The sequence below is a fragment of the Carassius auratus genome, chromosome 36 (genome assembly GCF_003368295.1).
Source record: "Carassius auratus strain Wakin chromosome 36, ASM336829v1, whole genome shotgun sequence".
NCBI lineage: Eukaryota > Metazoa > Chordata > Actinopteri > Cypriniformes > Cyprinidae > Carassius > Carassius auratus.
Window position 1 is genome coordinate 10,426,837 of NC_039278.1, and position 17,913 is coordinate 10,444,749.

The 17,913-nt window shown below is 38.7% G+C and overlaps 1 protein-coding gene across 6 annotated transcripts in view; it reads left to right on the top strand.

The window, feature by feature from the left end:
* Positions 1–433: 433 nt before the first annotated feature.
* The window catches only part of LOC113055221 (plasma membrane calcium-transporting ATPase 2-like), an 85,359-nt gene continuing 67,879 nt past the window's right edge, over positions 434–17,913 (top strand). For 3 of the 6 annotated variants that reach the window (XM_026221305.1, XM_026221308.1, XM_026221307.1), the window contains exon 1: positions 435–1,087. The gene's annotated coding sequence lies outside the window, so the exon portion shown is untranslated. Of the gene's footprint in view, positions 1,088–1,516; positions 1,757–17,913 lie in introns of those variants that run through there. The other 3 variants (XM_026221311.1, XM_026221310.1, XM_026221306.1) reach the window with 2 other exon arrangements.

Genomic DNA, 17,913 nt, shown 5'->3' on the forward strand with positions numbered 1-17,913 from the left:
AACTTTTTTTTTTTTTCAGTAAATAGGCTACGGCTGTAAAATTGCATTGCACATGCATTACATGTGAAATACGACAAATGTAGGCTATTAATTTTAATCATAAACACAAAACTGCTATAAAAATCGAAATGATATAAAATTAAATAAAAGTTGCTGGCTGGAAAATGCTAAATCTCTTCTGATTTTCAGGACTACAAAATAAAAAGCTCTCGACACCGCTGGCTTTATGAGTAAAATCAGGTTCTGATCAATTTTAATCGTGTAAAAGTATCTCTGCTCCAAACAGTGTCGCGCCACTGCGTCCAAGTTACATTTCTGGCTTTATAATTTACACTGTTTAGCAACTCGAGCTGTTGGGAGTTCCAGTATCTGTCCATTCATTTGCTTCAATGTTCCTTATGATCCACCTTAAACGACTGATCCCACACAAGTCCCTCCCTCTCCGCCGCAGCTCTCCCAGCCCTCAGACGAATCTCTCTATCTTCCCTCTTTCGATTTCCAGCCACGGCAACCAGTGATTTAAGCTGTCTATTTCGTTGCGCGAAAAAGATTGCGTTTGTCCGCGCTTTTCCCGGCGGGTAAACGGGAGGACAACAAACAGAGCAGTTAATACGTAGAAAACAAGACTGAAAACCAAACAAAACTTGGATCTGTTGCGTTAGCGTTCCGTAACCAAAGCGGAACATACCTCAATCTCTCTTGTGATTATTTCCTCTTTTCTCTGGACGAGAAAGGCTGTTTACTTTGGGTTCGAGCAGACGGGCTTTCTTACTTCTCAGAGGCGTGATATAAAACGTGTTTAGCCTAAACGCGGCAGTCACACATTTTGCACGTAGGAAAAGCGACTAATTCCATCCTGCTGGTTGACTGGTATCGATTCTAAAGTTAGTTTTCAGATGCAGAGTAAACAAACACGGGTTGCAAGCGAAAAAAAGACATTGACTATCCGTGCAAGCGTTTACTTGGAGACCTTTTGTGTGTTTCTTCATTGAGAGTTTCGAGGAGAAGGCTTGTTTTTGATGCGCTGAATGAGAAAGGACATCCGATGTGCGGCTTTCACCTCTTCTGACAACCCTTCAGACCCAAGGTAGGTTTGTTATTTTTCCTGTTTTATTCTACTCATTTCCTTCCCTTTGACTATCCTATCCACAGGTGTGCGCGTGCATGTTCCATCTTGTTCCGCAGAGACGCGCCGTATTTGCTCACGAGACCTGTTTTTGCCTGTTGCAAGTAATCATTTCTGCACAGCTTTAAAGTGAGCTATTGAATTGTTTGCAGATATTACACTAGTTTAACTGTGAAAATTGTTTTTTTTTGTATTCCACTAACGTGTCAATTTCATGTGAACGCTACGCGTATCGTTCTTGATTTTATTTATCTATGTATTAGCGTATTTTAGTGACATTTCATCATTTCTGTCAGTGCAGTCATATTATGTTGCGTTGTGCACTACTGGCTAACAGTCTTTTTTTAATGGGCAGAAATAAACGCGTGCATTTCGTGTGAAGAGCAAAGAGGCTGCTGATTGATAAAGAGGTAACCAGTCAATCCCTCTGACGTCACCAGCCTGGGTAACGTCCACCGCGCCTCTCTCTGGGTGTGTCCTCGTGCTATTGCGTCGAAAGGGAAACCCTGCAATTTGTTCTCCGTGAAGAGCTTCGATTCTCTTTCCTGTAAGGAGAAAAAAAACTGCCCAGTTGTGTCAGAAAGAGAAGAACACGAGGCACATAGGCTTTCTGGTTTGTGTAATGTTAAAGTAAGTTACGAATATTTGCATATCGTTTGAGATATCGATGGTTTAAAGATCTCTGGGTGTCTTGTGATCGTTAGCCTCAGCAGCCCGAGGAGATGATAAAACGGTGACATTAATCGTGACAAATGGCTTTAAAATATCAAATTACGTTATAAGCCCCCTCCCTCCATTACATCAAATTTTAATAAGAGGAAATTCAGCTAAAAATGAACGTTTAGCAGAATGCATCAGTTGTTAATTACTTCCATTTAATGTTTTCCCATACAATGAGATTTGATGTGAGGCTGTCATTCTGACAAACATCCTTTGTGTTTCACAGAACAACAAAAAAATCGTCAAACAGGTTTTAGACAACATTAGCGTAAAATTGTTTCATTTTGGATTAACTATTTGTCGTTTAAGGTAATATTGTATATTTTGTGTAACGTACATGGTAACTTACTCTCGTGAAGTCCACTTCAGGACTCCTGACCCTCAAAAGGTCAGGTTATGTTTATTGTTTTTAGGTTTAAACTTGTTTTTCCCTCAGGCTAAAATGTTATCTTGATGTTTTGGAGGGCAGAACATACTGTGAGACAAATCATAGCAGGTTAGTTTGTTTATCATGTCACATTCACAGTCTACTTGTGTGTAAACTGGAAAACCACCGTATTGTTACACGGCCCACAGGGGATGTTCAAAAGCTAATCTTTTGCTTTTGTGAGGGTGAGGTGAATATAGGCGAGATGTTTCGTATGCCCTCAAAATAATCAAGATAAAGGTCAGTCCTTCCTTGAGAGATATGGTGTGATCACATTTAAACCTATCCCTGCAGACCATAATCTAGGAGAATCCATCCCATGCTTCAAGTATTGTTATTAATCAAAGAAGAGTGATTGAAACTCACTTAGATCACTGTGTCATCATGTGTAAATGTGGGAGCGTTGTGTGTTTGCACAAATACAGTTTGTGTTTCAGGGGAATTTATTAGTAATTAGTAAATATTTTTCTTGAGGACATTAGTAAGCAGATATCACAGCCGAACAACCACTTGTGTAAGCGTTCATGTGTGTGGGTGTGCTTTTGCATGCTTTAACCTTTACATAACCTGTAGGGCGGGGATGTTTGGAGCTATCAAGAAGTTTTCCTAAGTTATTACTCCAGCCAACTGATGCAATTAATTGTTGTACATGTAACATGTTGTTTACCCTGCAGAGCATCTGTTCCCTCTAATTAGGGGAGAATTGTACTGTTCAGCCTCCCTCCTCAGACAGGGACACTGGTGCGCAACGACTAATTTGACTGTCGTTTAAACTTAAGTTTTGTAATCCAACTAGTCGACTAGTCTAAAAGCAAGAAACCCCCCAAAAGATAGTAAAAAAAAAAAAAAAAAATTAACTTTGTGCATACATATTTGTATATAATAGCCTACATTTGAAATAATTATTCTATGAAATAAACTGTCAAATCCCTCAATTAATTCAGTGAAAAATAGGTCATACTTATGCCATAGCCTACACTTGCCTCATGTTATCATCATTTAATTTTAGGCAGTTGTGAAAAAAGAGCACACACTCAACGTCAGCCAATGCTTATTATTAAATTAAGCTGGGGAAAAATGCAGAACAATGGAACAGATTTCTTCATCTTCATATAACGTTAGCCAACATATTAAAACACAAATAAAAATCGGCTTTTAAAAACATACTTCATCTTGTAGGCTATATCTTCTTAAAACAAAACAAACAAAAAGAAAGACAGGACTGGAAAAAAAAAAACGTACTCTGCGGGAACCGAAGTCGCTTGCACGCAGACAGGCGGTGCCATTGAATTTTGAACAAAGGTGCTGAGGGGGTGCTAGATCACTGAAGGGGAGCTGGGCAAATCAGTGCTCCACACTCATTATTCCCACTGGTTGATCTTTTGCGACTAACTGGTCATGAGCACAAGGGTTTATTTTTTTTATTGTATTTTTTTGCGCTACAACATGGGATTAATCAATGCATGCTGATGAACTTTTGTCATAGTTTGTAGTTAGGCCTATATGGAAATGAAAGTGGTTAACATTCAACCATTCTTTTTGATCATTATCAGTAGTATTATTTGTGATTTTGAATTTTGTGAACGGGAGTCCCTCTTTTGCTCTGTTATAAGCACGGCTTCGGATGCTTTCACTTTGATTTCGCGATCTTGTCACGTTTTAAAATAAAGGATAAGACTAAAACAAAAGATCGATTCATTCTTATATTTTCATTAAAAAGCACAGCAATATTAAAACAAGATACAATGACAACCTACAAAATGTTTATTAACAAAAACGAACAACATGCTGTATAATCACTAATAAATGACAAAGTTTAGCAAACACTAAGGACTTTTGTAGCTTTAAAAAAAAAGTTTAATTCTTACAGTGAAGACTGCGGTTTTATTTTACATTTGATTATTAATTTCTGTAGTAGGCTGTAAACTGCTTGAGACTTGCATAAAATAAACATTAACGCAGTTTGTTTCATTTGTATCTTTTTAGTCTATTGAATTTGTCCTTTGCTTTTTATTACTGACAGTTTTATTATTTTCAATATTTTTCAATCATTTTTTTTTTTTGACTTTTTGTTTGTTTGAAATTCCTCTGGTCTCTACAAAAAAATAACATATTTGATATTTATCACTTTCTTTAAATAAATAGCTCATATACAGTTTTGGTCATATGTCTCCCTCATAATAGTGTTAAATAATCGTGATTACAATATTGACCAAAATAATATTGATCATGATTTTTGTCATAATCGAGCAGCCCTGGCTCAGACTGTTGTGTTAAAAACAAGGGATTGTTTTGCATGAAACAGTGTGGGGATACCTGTTGAATTGGGCTTAAATGGAAAATAAGGCTCGTGTTAGTGGAAGTAGAAGATCTTGCATGCTGTAACATAAGGAGGCAATTTCAGTTGAATCTAATCAAAACGTGCTCTGGTATCATTTCATGGAAAAATCTGGAGAAAAATTTTGTATTTAGAAATTTGATTAAAGGAAAACAAGCCTATTTTTGGGACCTTCAAAACATTTTGACATTGTCTAATTACCTGTAAATACTGCCACCCCTTAAATTCTAATTACCATTGTGCATTTGGAATTTTTGTGACATTTGGAATTCCCAAATACTTTTTACTGTACATTGAAAAAAAAGAAAGAAAGAAAAACAGCATACATTTCTGTATTATGGTAATAAGAATAGCAGGAGGGGCTTTAAAGTGCTTTTCAAATGTTAGTTATATTTATTAAAGATTACGTGGTCACGTGAATAAGTAATGAAGTGATTTTAGGATATTAGCACTGTTAAACAGGAGAACATTTGTACCAGGGTTAAGTGTGGCAGTGTAATGATTACAGCGGTCAGGTGATTCTTAGCATCTGCATGTTGTTTCCCTCTCCTCTGTCAGATTGGATGGTGTGCATGCTCAGGTTTGATGGCAAAACAGCATGACCAATGAACCTTGCAGAGATGCTGCAGTCACATTGGCTCAGCTTTGGTGTAATGGTGAATGCGCAAATAAATGCATGAATAATTTTGCATTAGTGGTGGGGTTCCACGGACCGTGGATGCATGTGGAAGCAAGGTTGCCCGGCATGGAGTGGCAGGAGAAAGATCTCTGCTGACTGAGATAAAAAAGAGTGGCCTGCCTGTAACAGATGCTCATACTCCTTCGCCTGGAAAAACAAACATGCTTTTTTATTGTACGTTCCAATCACAGTGAGCTTCAACACTTCTGTTGTTATCACCTGGGAGGACATACCCCCAAAGATGTGCTTTTTTTCATCTAGTTTTTCGTTTTCCTCTTGCCTTCATTCAATCACTGCATTTCTCTTTCCCTTCCTATTCTTTTCTGTCTCCATTTATCTTTCACTCTCCCACTTCTGTGTGATGTTTAATGAAATACTAGGGGTGTGTTTGTGTGTACAATGTTTGAGTGTGTGTGATTCCTGGTGATTCAGCAGTTTTTAACGGTGTTTGCATTTGTATCAATAGCTAGTAAGTGAAGAGAGTGTGTGTCCTTAAGTGTGTGTTTGTAAACATGACAGATACCATTACTGGGTTTCCAGGTTCTGGGATGTGTTTCCAGGTTCTGTTTCTGCTCTTAATGTAATCACAGTGCAACATATTGGATGCTTGGGTAGGTACTGCATTACATGGCAAAGTGGTTGTCATACTTGTCTGATTAAATATGTGTAACAACTCTCTACATTGCGTGTAAATCACTTGCATATGCGACCAAATTTTACTCTGGGCGACTAAATTATGTCTATTGTTAGTCATTAGCTAATAAATTCTTAGATTTTACTCGATAGTGTGTGTGTTCAAGGCTATTATAAGATTAGCAGATTTTCACTTGGTGAACACTGACTGAGCGCTTCAGAGTTCTCTCTCCATAAGTGATCTGTACTTTTCAATTATTCTGAATGGACGCACAGCACACCTGTATCTGACGCTCTGTAAACTCTGTGTGAAGGCGCACGAATCGCCATCGCTTTGCTGATAGCGCTGTTTCTCACACATGGAGAGCAAGGGAGTCTTACCACGCTGAATCGACACGCTATATTTAAACTATTATTTGTTGTATTTTCTTGTCAAAATAATGGAGTTCATTTAGAATTATTCAACTTTTCCGAATAAGCAGAAAATATGCCGGTTTCTCCGGTAGAGAGCAGAGCTAATGCGCAAATGGCAATTTCATTGGCTGGCGCTCGTCTACTACCGTCCCTGTTTGGTCAATTCTACCGAATGCAGACAACGTGATAAATATTCATGATCCCAGCAGCTCGTCAATCCATAATGCATTGTATATTGTTAGTATGGTAGTAGAATTAGTAGTAGTATATTTTAATAATTAATATGATCTATTACAATACATATATTTATTTTTTTACAGAAACCCAAAATGACACATATGCATTCATACATGGTTATCAAGTTTTAGTTCTAATCACTAAAGTTATATAATTAAATAGTGCTTAATACCATAATATAATGCTTGACTGACTGATTAAGAAGCTAATTGAGCATATTTGAGGTAAACCGTTTTTTTTTTTTTTGCATAATGCATAAGTGATTAATGACAAAAATTTTCATTTTTGGGTCGAGTATCCCTTTAAGTCTCTGTGGTATATTTGTAGCAGTATCCAAAAATATATTGTATGGGTCAAAATGTATGCTTTTTCTTTTATGCCAAAAAACATTAGGACATCAAATAAAGATCATTTTCCATGAAGACATTTTGTAAATTTCCTACTGTAAATATATCAAAACTTAATTTTTGTTTAGTAATATGCATTGCTAAGAACTTCATTTGGACAACTTTAAAGGTGATTTTCAATTCAATATGAATTTTCAAATAGTTGTATCTCGGCCAAATATTGTTCTATCCTAACAAACCATGCATCAATGGAAAGCCAATTTATTCAGCTTTCTTCTTCTTCTTTTTTTTAAAATTGATGTATAAACCCCAATTTCAAAATATTGACCCTTATTTTGTGGTCCAGTCACACATTGTGTTCTCCTGGTTTTGTTAAAAACTGCAATGTAAAATGCTGCTGTTGTGTTTCATACTGTGTGGGGTTACGAGGCATTTAGCATAAAAATAAAATTGGAGATGCAGCCAAGCAAATTTTCAGGACCTCGTTTACACTCCAAGTAGGGCTGCTAGATTAATCGCATGTGATTTTCATTCGCGTCTCGTTAGTAAAGCAGTAAATATCCATTACCTGCTTTCAAATGGAGCGTCACTTACTACACAGAGCCATAGTTCTCTGACAAGCTACGCAATATCGCATCATAATCGCAGAGGAATCGCATGTTGTTATGAACGCGATATTGCGTAGCTTGTCAGAGAACTACGGCTCTGTGTAGTAAGTGACGCTCCATTTGAAAGCAGGTGATGGATATTTACTGCTAATCAAAGAACTGGCTTTACTAACAAGACACACATGACAATCGCGAATGCGCTTAATTGTGCAGCCCTAACCCCAGGTGAAGCAGTGCCTTTGAATGCAGTACTTTTAACATTAACAGATAAATGAGCCTTTTTATAATATTCTGTTATACTGGGGCTGTTTCTTATAATTTAGTGAGAGAAACTGGCCTTAGCTTAATGAGACGGCAGCCTTCTTGACTTTATCAGAATGATAGCGCTGTTCCTGCAGCCCACGCTGCAATGGCAGTTACATAACGATCACTGATGTCTCCCTGTGCAACTGTTAGTCAATCGACAGGTCCCACGTTCAACCTCCACTGATGGCCTTGTACTGTGGGCCATGGTGGGCGGCATAGAGCCTGGGTGGAAGATTGAATAAAAAATTGTTTTTCTTTTTTTTTTTAAAGACCATGACAACAATGACAAAGACTTGTAAAGAAAATTCCCAATCAGGGCAGCTTACAGAGATTGCATTCATTGTGTCGTCTTTAAACGCATCATGTTCCCACTTGTGACACATTTAAGGAAGAGAATGAATAGGGTATTAGTCTGAGGTACAGTGGTAGTCATCATCAGCCACAGATGAGCAAGAGCCTCAGATGTAACATTCTTCAAATGAACCTGCCAAAGGTACTTTGTGTACGATTTGTAATTACAGGCCCGAAACTGATGTGAGAACATTTGTTATTTGTTCATTATTATTCTCCCATATTTAATTTAAATTGTATTGAGAGAGAGATTCACTTCCTGTGCTGGCCGTGTTGAAATCAAAGCTGCTAACGAACAGAAAACAGTGAAACAAGCATGGACCTATCCACTGTCAAAAACACCATTCCTCAAGATTTAGCAACCTTGTCAATGAAGAATATGTCTCTGGCATTTTCTGACCAATCCCCATTCATTTGAAAGATGAAAGCTGTCAGATGCCCTTGTGAGGCAGTGAGAATGAGATTCGGATGACGAGAGAGAAGTAGGGTGAAAGGGATTAATGTCTACGACAGTGTGACGGACCCATTAAACAGATACACTTAGATTCCTAATTAAATGTTTTAAAAGACAAGAGTGAGGGAGCGCTCAATTACTGAACTGATTGAGGGTATTTGGAATAAACAGTTTTGCAGGTTGGTTACAGCACACAACCAGCAAAGCATCGCATCACAAATAGCCAAATCGAACTGAATCGTTTTATATAGTTCACGTCTCCAATACGCATTAATCCACAAATGACTTAAGCTGTTAACTTTTTTTAATGTGGCTGACACTCCCTCCGAGTTAAAACAAACCAATATCCCGGTGTAATTCATTTACTCAAACAGTACACTGACTGAACTGCTGTGAAGAGAGAACTGAAGATGAACACCGAGCCGAGCCAGATAATGACTCGTTCACGAGTCAAGAACCGATTGCATCAGTTTTTGGATCACCAGTAGTTCTTTCGGACAGTTCGATTCAATAAACTGGTTGAAGAAAATGGTTCACCTGTTGCTTAGCTAACTGCTGCTGTAGATCCTGACTGAGCTGATGAAAGCCTCTTTCAGTTCTGGCTCACCACCTCGGAAGTTGGTGTCTTAGTCTGAATATTACTCTGCGGGTTTCCCACATCGACCTATCACCATGAGGAAGGCATTACTGTCCATCGCTGTCAGAACTTCGAGGTGCACTGCCCGAGTGGTCAGATATTTGAATAAAAGGTCCCATCTCTTCGCTGTCCGATGTCCCACCTTGACCAGTGGTCCAAAACAATCCATTCCAGCTGAATGGAATGCAGGTTTAAATAACCGAAGTCTAGGTGGAGGAATATTGACCATTTTCTGTGTTGCTTTACAGCATTCAAGACATGTTTGCTGGTGTTTCTTTACGGCTTCTCTGGGTGAAAGAACCTTCTCAGGGTGTTCTGCACTTAGATCGAGGCCTTCTAAACGTCCTCTGAATCGAATTAGATTGCTGGCTTGGTCGAATTCTTGAGAGAGACAAAGGAGTTGGCTGTTAGAATGAACGGGCTTTCTACTCTTTAACAGTTGGTAGTCTTCTGGGAAACTGTTCATTTGGGCCTTTCTTAGTGCAATCAGCTCTGCCTTTTGGTAAATACTGGCTGGATAAGAAACAATCTGCACTGCCACCCCATGCAGCTCCTGTGCCACCAACTCAATTCAAAGTCCTTCCAGCTGCTAAATTTGGAGGGGGCTCAACTTCTCACGTGTTGGATGAGAAACAAAACGGACTAAACTTTGACACAACTGGAATGTTTTTTTTTTTTTTTTTTTTTTGTAAAGTAGAACTTGAAAAGACAGAAGTAAATGTCAGTTCTGTATAGGATGATTATTTTTATTTTACCTTAAAATTACATTTGACATTAATTTGATTTAAAAATCACCTGCTGTAGCACACTGAAATGTTTCGTTCATCCAATTAAAAAATTTGAGGGTAATGATACACATCTAAAAAATTTTTTACTTGAGACAATAGTTATTTATTTTTCATGGTCTCAGGTAAAAAAAAAAAACATAGATGTGAATCATCACCCTAATTTTTTTTTAATTGGATAAATGAAACACTTTGCATCTTTGTTTTATTCGTACCAACATTATTTGATTTTAACATTTTGGAATAAATGTATTTAGATAGCATACTTTTATTTAGTCTCACTGGTAAAGACTTTTTTTAAATTTAAAACCAAATTTTAAAACTAAAACAAGTACTGAATGCTGATTAAGAAACATCTTACTGAATGTCTGTTGATTGTGTTGTCTGGATTGTAGAAACTATGCAGTTGTTGCCTTTAATTTCACATGGTTACAGTTAATGTTTTAATTTAAGGCCAGTTCTATGTAGTTTCTACCCAATTCAAATACAAAAGCTAAATACTGATGTCTGTACCATCCATGTTTGTATTAAATGTAGTCTGCTTACTGTGCAGTTACTGCCGTTAATTTCATATGGTTATGGTTATTGTTTTCAATAGCTAAAAGCCAGTTTGGCCAATTAAATACCAAATAAACATCTTGTTTATGCACACTTTCCTTCTTTTTTGTTTGTTGCTTAAAGATAAATAAAAAAAAATCGGTATTGGAATCGGGCAGTTTGCTTGTAAAAAATTGGTATCGGAATCGGCCATGAAAAATCACACATTTTCTTTTCAGTGTTTACAGAAGACATTTTCTTTTGAAACGTTTTTGTTTTACAAATCGATGACAGGTAATCTTCTCAGTAACAGGTTTTTTTTTCTCAAATTCGGCAGTGTTGAATGTTGTTTTTTTTTTTTTTTTTTTTTTTTTTTTTTTTTTGATGAGCTACTTTTTGCTTGTGGTATTTGGGGATGTTTTGCATCCATCTTAGCTCTATCATGGACTGAAACTGTTGTGATGTTGGTTCCATTCAGTGTGACACACACAATAATATTCATGGTTTGGTAGTGAATATGGAGGTTGTGGAAAGCACAGGGAAGGTAAAATGGGTCAAAAATGCACAAGTTTCCAAAACCCACACAGTTGCTCTCCACACAATAACTCTTCAGTATTCAAGGACAGGCTGTAGTAAGAAATGAAATGGTACCATGTGAGGCCCAAGTCAGAGACGACTGCAAGGAGGAGTCTTTGTAGATATTCTCCTTCCCAACTTTTTCCACTGCTACATAAAGCTGACTGTTTATTTGGTTTGTGTGTGACAAGCAGCATAGGAGATTGTGGTAAGATTCGCCTAGTGTTGGACAAGAATATATGTATTTCTTTTTTTCAGTCTTCATCACCACTAAAAAAGGGGTTTTACAAGAAATTCCATTACCCCATTTAAGAAAAAGCCCCATTATGGTTCCAAAATGTTCTGTGTTTGTGAAGTTGCTAAGTTGCTTAATGGTCAGACTTGTAAGATCTACATATGCTAGCATATTGTGACATGCTTTTGTGCAAGGGAAGCATCTCTGGAGCACCCTGCTCTCTTCCAGATTTCAACCAAGTTGAAGTGAAGTGACATTCAGCCAAGTATGGTGACCCATACTCAGAATTTGTGCTCTGCATTTAACCCATCCGAAATGCACACACACAGAGCAGTGAGCACACACACACACACACTGTGAGCACACACCCGGAGCAGTGGGCAGCCATTTATGCTGCGGCGCCCGGGGAGCAGTTGGGGGTTCGATGCCTTGCTCAAGGGCACCTAAGTCGTGGTATTGAAGGTGGAGAGAGAACTGTACATGCACTCCCCCCACCCACAATTCCGTCCGGCCCGAGACTAGAACCCACAGCCCTTCGATTGGGAGTCCAACCCTCTAACCATTAGGCCACAACTTCCCCAAAAATAAAACACTTGATGTTATGGCAGTGCCAATGAAATCCATATGAAAGTGAAAGTGAAGTGACATTCAGCCAAGTATGGTGACCCATACTCAGAATTTGTGCTCTGCATTTAACCCATCCGAAATGCACACACACAGAGCAGTGAACACACACACACACTGTGAGCACACACCCGGAGCAGTGGGCAGCCATTTATGCTGCGGCGCCCGGGGAGCAGTTGGGGGTTCGATGCCTTGCTCAAGGGCACCTAAGTCTTGGTATTGAAAGTGGAGAGAGAGAGCTGTTCATGCACTCCCCCCACCCACAATTTCGTCCGGCCCGAGACTAGAACCCACAACCCTTCGATTGGGAGTCCAACCCTCTAACCATTAGGCCACGACTTCCCCCCAACCAGACATCAACCAGACATCTGAGCGACTGAGAGGTTAGCTCCACTGAATTTGTGGAACCATTTACAATTCATTTTAGTGCCAATTATAAATGTTTCATGTAGCTTGGAGTTTAATTTTATGCAGCATTGTAACAGAGTGTCTGCCAGAAGATGGACTGCTTTGAATTGAATTTCCTACAGGGTCATTAGCTGACATTGGGTGTGCCTCTGTGGTCAAGTCTCCTATTAGCCAATCTCCCTGCAGATGTCAAAGACTAACCCTAAGATGGATGGGAGCTCACAGGATGCAGCTGGGCTTCAACTGAACAAGGACAAGCTTAAAGTCTTTTGGAAGCTCCCTGTGGCTCAATCAGAAGTATTGATGGAGCGAAAGAGACAACAGATCAGATGTGGCAACTGTTGACCACCTTGAGTGCATCTCCTCATTACACAGCAGAGGGCCTTTACTATATCAAAACAGACCAGACTTTCTTTGATAGTCATTGTGAAAAGATTTAGTTGCTAAACCATAACATCAAGGTGTCCTTTTAATTAAAGGCAGGCAGTGCTACTTAAAATGTGTACTCTATCATAAATGTACAAAGAGAAGACATTTCATATACAGCAAATTCAAGAATATCAGTGATTTTTTGGTAAGGCAGCCATTGAAAAACCTTGACCCTGCTGTTGAAAATAATTAAGCACAGTATTTGGAATATAAACCACAACATATTTTTTTAATAATGTGGTCTGTTGAGGAGATATGTGCTAAGCAATATGTGCTACTTTTCTAAGTAATTGAATATAACTGATCCAGGACCTCTAAGATTTTCTTCAGAAAGTCTAAGAATCTAATAAGTTACTGTAGTGTTGAGTTTATACACTGGGGTTGTATTGTCTGAACAAAATTTCATTCTTGACAGTTTGTAAGACCATCCACAGAAGAAATGGTCCTCAGAGGAAAAGAACATCTTAAGATCCGAAGCTGTCATGGTATTAAAATCTCATAAAGTGGCATGGATTTTTGAGGTTGTGTGTCTGGTGTTGTCGGGTTTGCGTTTTGGGTGGTGTCCATTAAGAGCATTCTCAAGCATTTCTATGTAGATAGGCCCATTGAACTGAACAAAAGACAGAAGTCACAAGGGTGTGTGTCTGTCTGGGAGTCTATGACATTTGCTTTTAAAAAGACTCAGTCATTTGTCTAATAATTTGTAGCATAAGGAGCCTCGACAGGAGCTGCCTAGTCAGTGAAGATAACCCTAAAAAGATTCCTGTATGTACGGATAGTTTTCCCCTCTAGAGCAGAATGGGCCTTACAAGCATAGAATGTGACATCTGTAGACATTTGTCAAGACTCCATCCATCTATCTCTGCCCAAACAGACATGCTGAGTTCAAAAAGCATTGCAGAGAAAAACTGGAAGGCAGGGAGGGTTGAAGGAGAGCAGAGATGTGTGTGTTTGGTTGGGGTGGGGAGGTGGTTTCAGACATTCATGACATTCATTCCAGTTATTGGTATAACTGTTGATGTGAACTGAGTCACATTGATTGAACAGACAAATCCTTGGTAGTGTTGCAATACGTTTAGACATGTTTTACTGGTGGTATAATTTTCACAAGCTGCAGTGGTCTTCAACTTGGTATGTGTTGAGAGAGGGCATGTTAAGCTAGTGGAAGAGTAAGAAAAGGGCACGTAAATGAAGGAAGAGAATCTGAAACAGCTTTCGGGCTTGCATGTCACACGTTATGGCCGGGCAGGCGTTGTTTCTTCTTTGCCATCACAGAGAGAGGAAACTGCTGAGGTGTTACCAATGGAATATTTTAGTTCTTGAAAAACTCTATGGAGCGTCATAATTAAGATACTGCACAATATTTTTCCATGATTCATAGCAATTTTTTTTGTGATCGTGAATGTTTTTTGCAGTATCTGCGTTATTGTTGCCTTAGGACAGTTTTGGTCATTCAGGATTAGCAGTCAACTGCTATAATGCTGCTGTGCCTGTAGAGAACCGCTGATATTGTAGCACTGACTCTTATGAAGAAGTTTTGCCCATTAGTGGGATGCGTTTATGAACGTTGCATCAGTGCCTTCATTAAAAAACATTATTATTCTACATTAAGTGATTATAATGACTCTGGGATTTGTTCAGCAGTGCTTCAATCATAACCAGCAAGTTACATTAGGCTGCAATTAGCGGAGAAATGTCTGTAATTTCTGGTCTGATTTTTGTGTACTCCATGGTTTATGTTCATTGCTAAATGGTAGTGATTTTATTTGCTTTATTTTCAAAAGTCAAGTTATTTCACTGAATAACTTATTTAATTGAATAGCAGATTACCTGAGGTTGGTAGGCAGATTGTGTTCTCTGGCAAGGGCCAGGAGAATGGTTACAACTAGGGTTGGGCCGATAGACGAGCCATCGTCCATGGCTGATGAACATCACAATGTCAAATGCCTATAGTGTTTTAAGTTTATATTAAATTGTGACTTTTCCAGGTATAAAACTAACACGATTATTTAAAAATAGATGATAAAATTATTAAAATTAGCTAAAACAACTAAAAATCCCACATCATTTTAAGTTATTTTGTATGTTGCTGACAACCCCTTTCCCCTAGAGTAAACGCATACTGAGGCATCCGGAATCATTACAGTGCATTGGCTGTACTGTAATTACCTGACTTTGTTTTGACGACCACACCCATCTCCTAATAAAAACAGCACAGACCACACAGTGAACACTGCTGCTCAATAACACAACTCGCAATTAAAAAACTGGAACCTCGCATCTGATGTTGCATTTCAATGCACTTCACTTCAAAGCTCTCATAGTCGTCACTCAGGTGAGATGGTACAATGTCAAGCTGTTGGGAAAAGTGCCACATTGCGAGCTAGGTCATGTTGATTTATCCTTTTTGGCAAAACACAAGTCAACTATCAGGACTATCACCTGGTAGTTTTGAAGGTACTTGTATCCTATCCAAACACTTCCTGAATTGCAGTGATGTACTGACAGCTCCTGAAGTAAATAGTACTAGTAATAGTAATAGTAATAGTAAATAGTAAATAGTTGCAGTTCTCATTTCATTATGCTAAACATTTGCGCTAGATGTATTTTAATCTCCGTTTCTTCCAGAGGCATGTTGCTTGAGTATGAATGTTCAATTAAGGGATAGCTGAGGAGGTTACACAACATTAGTTGTGGCATTGGTTTTTTTTTTTTTTTTTTAAGCTCAACTGCGGCTCAGCCCTTGCACAACGTGAATGTCAGCATGCGTGTTGATTGTTTTTTGTTTAATAACTCTGAAGTTCATCCATTCCATCTATCAGTCAATTTTCTGTAACAGAAAGTACACATCAAGAAGGCACACCCTGGATGCAAAGGTCACAAGAGTGACAAGATGTTAATTCAATAAGAGCGACTAGGATAGCTGATCTGCACGGCTGGATTTTTATCCCCCCTCCCAATGCAGAGTCTTGGATTGGGTTAAAACTTGTGGAGTGTGTCATGAGCATGGAGGTGGTTGACAAATATGGATTTAGACAAGAAATATAACGCAAATACTTCACCGCCTACATTAGAGCAGGGTGGTGTTTCTTTTCAAATGTATTGAAGTTTCCCTAAAGTCATTTGGAATTTTTCCTTTTCCTTGTTTCTTGTTTTTTTTTTTCCTTAGCCTGTAAGGTAGTATTTTCCCGCCTTCCTCCTCCTCTCCTGAGCACGTCCTCTTTCTTGCCGGCTGACAGCATGGAATAATTTCTAAATGGAGGCTGGGCCCACACAGTCTTTTGGGAGTGGCTTGAAATGACAGGCATAAGCGAACAGTCATTTTTCTCTGACTGGTACAAGGCTGGAGAGAGGAGAGGTAAGAAAGGGGGAAGAGGGAAGGGAGGAGGAAGAGAGAATGGGCTGGTGTGCACTACAGAAAGTTTTTTTTTTTTTCAACAATTTAAAAATTCTCACAACGGAACAGCAGTAATATGCATTTTGTGTTTTTAACTGTTTTGATGAATGTTTGGAATGGATTGTGTCTGTTTGCCTTTGCATTCGACTGGTGTCTGGACTGCAAGACAGGACTGGAATGCCTGGAATTAGATTAATTTCAGTCTTTGGTTGGGGTCTACAAAGTTGAACTTTTACAACAAACATTCTCACGCACTTGTACTTGTATAAATTCCTGTACAATTCCAGACTTGTTGAGTGGCATTCCAGTTGACTATGAGAGAATCCCATGACGCAGATGCCAAAACATGCCTTTCTTGTTTAAAAATTGCATGAATGCCACCACCATTATACTGGTATAATAATTATACTGGTAATTATAATTAGTTGTACTAGGGCTGATTACAAATGTTTTAGTTTGTAATAAAAAAAAAAAGTTTTTTCTAGAAGTTAAAAGAAGCACTGTTCATGTTCGGAGGCTATTCCGGTGGATCTCTTGGGAAAATGTATTCCATCTTTTGGACTCATCATTATACAACGCAATTTTCTAATGATGCAATCACGAAGCTTGCCACTTGGTCATCTACAAAGCTACAATGCATCATCTGCATCAATGTCATGATTGACCCAGAGTAATTAGAATTTTGAATTTCAATGGCTCTGGATTGGCCCAGAGTAGATGTATGGTTTCTGCATAATCTTAAATAGGGCTGGGTTAAAAAAATCGATTTTCGATTAATTGTTTTTTTAAATGTGGTCGATTCAAAATCGATTCTCAAAGTCCATGAATCGATTTTTTTCCATATTTATTTCCGAAGACATTGAACGCAAGATAAGCGTTAATCTAATTACAAATCTTCTCCACTAGATGTCACCCTCTTATGTGCCTTGTGCGATGTTACCAACGTACCTGTCATTCATTCATTCAGTTTAAAGCAGTGGTTCTCAACCCGCGGCCAGTCACGAATTCAAATGCGGCCCACCATATGCTGAACACACACACACAAAATGTTTGCCACTCACTTGAAGAAGAGAAGCAAATGGAAACACCATATACTACGCAGCAATCATCCTTAATTGAAGAAATGTGGCAAAACATCTCTGGAGAGAACCTCATATTATTAAATTCAAAAGTGCTTTCCATATTTGGATCAACACAGGCTACATTTGTGAACGCACATTTTCTGCAATGTTGCGCGTCAAGTCACGCTCGCGTGCACGTCTTACAGACTGCATCTTAAAGCCTCTTATACTTTCTGCGTCTGCGAGTCCGCTATAGACCGCTAGGTAGGCGTGATGTAAAAATCGCCATCGGAGAGCCGAGGCTCTGAGCAGACGACCGCGTGGACAGGTGCGCGTGGTCAGTAGTCTTCAACAGCGCAATTGCACATGTGCAGGCAGTGTGAAGAAGCCCATTGCCAATCGAACCTGTGCAATCCGTCAATAAATAATATAAAGACAGCGATGTCAATCAAAATGTACTTGTCGGGCTCGGGACGAAATCTGTCGGGCTTAACTTTTAAGGCCCGATTACAGCTGTAATAGAAAATCGAATCGAGAATCGAAATCGAATCGAGAATCGAAATCGAATCGAGAATTGAAATTGA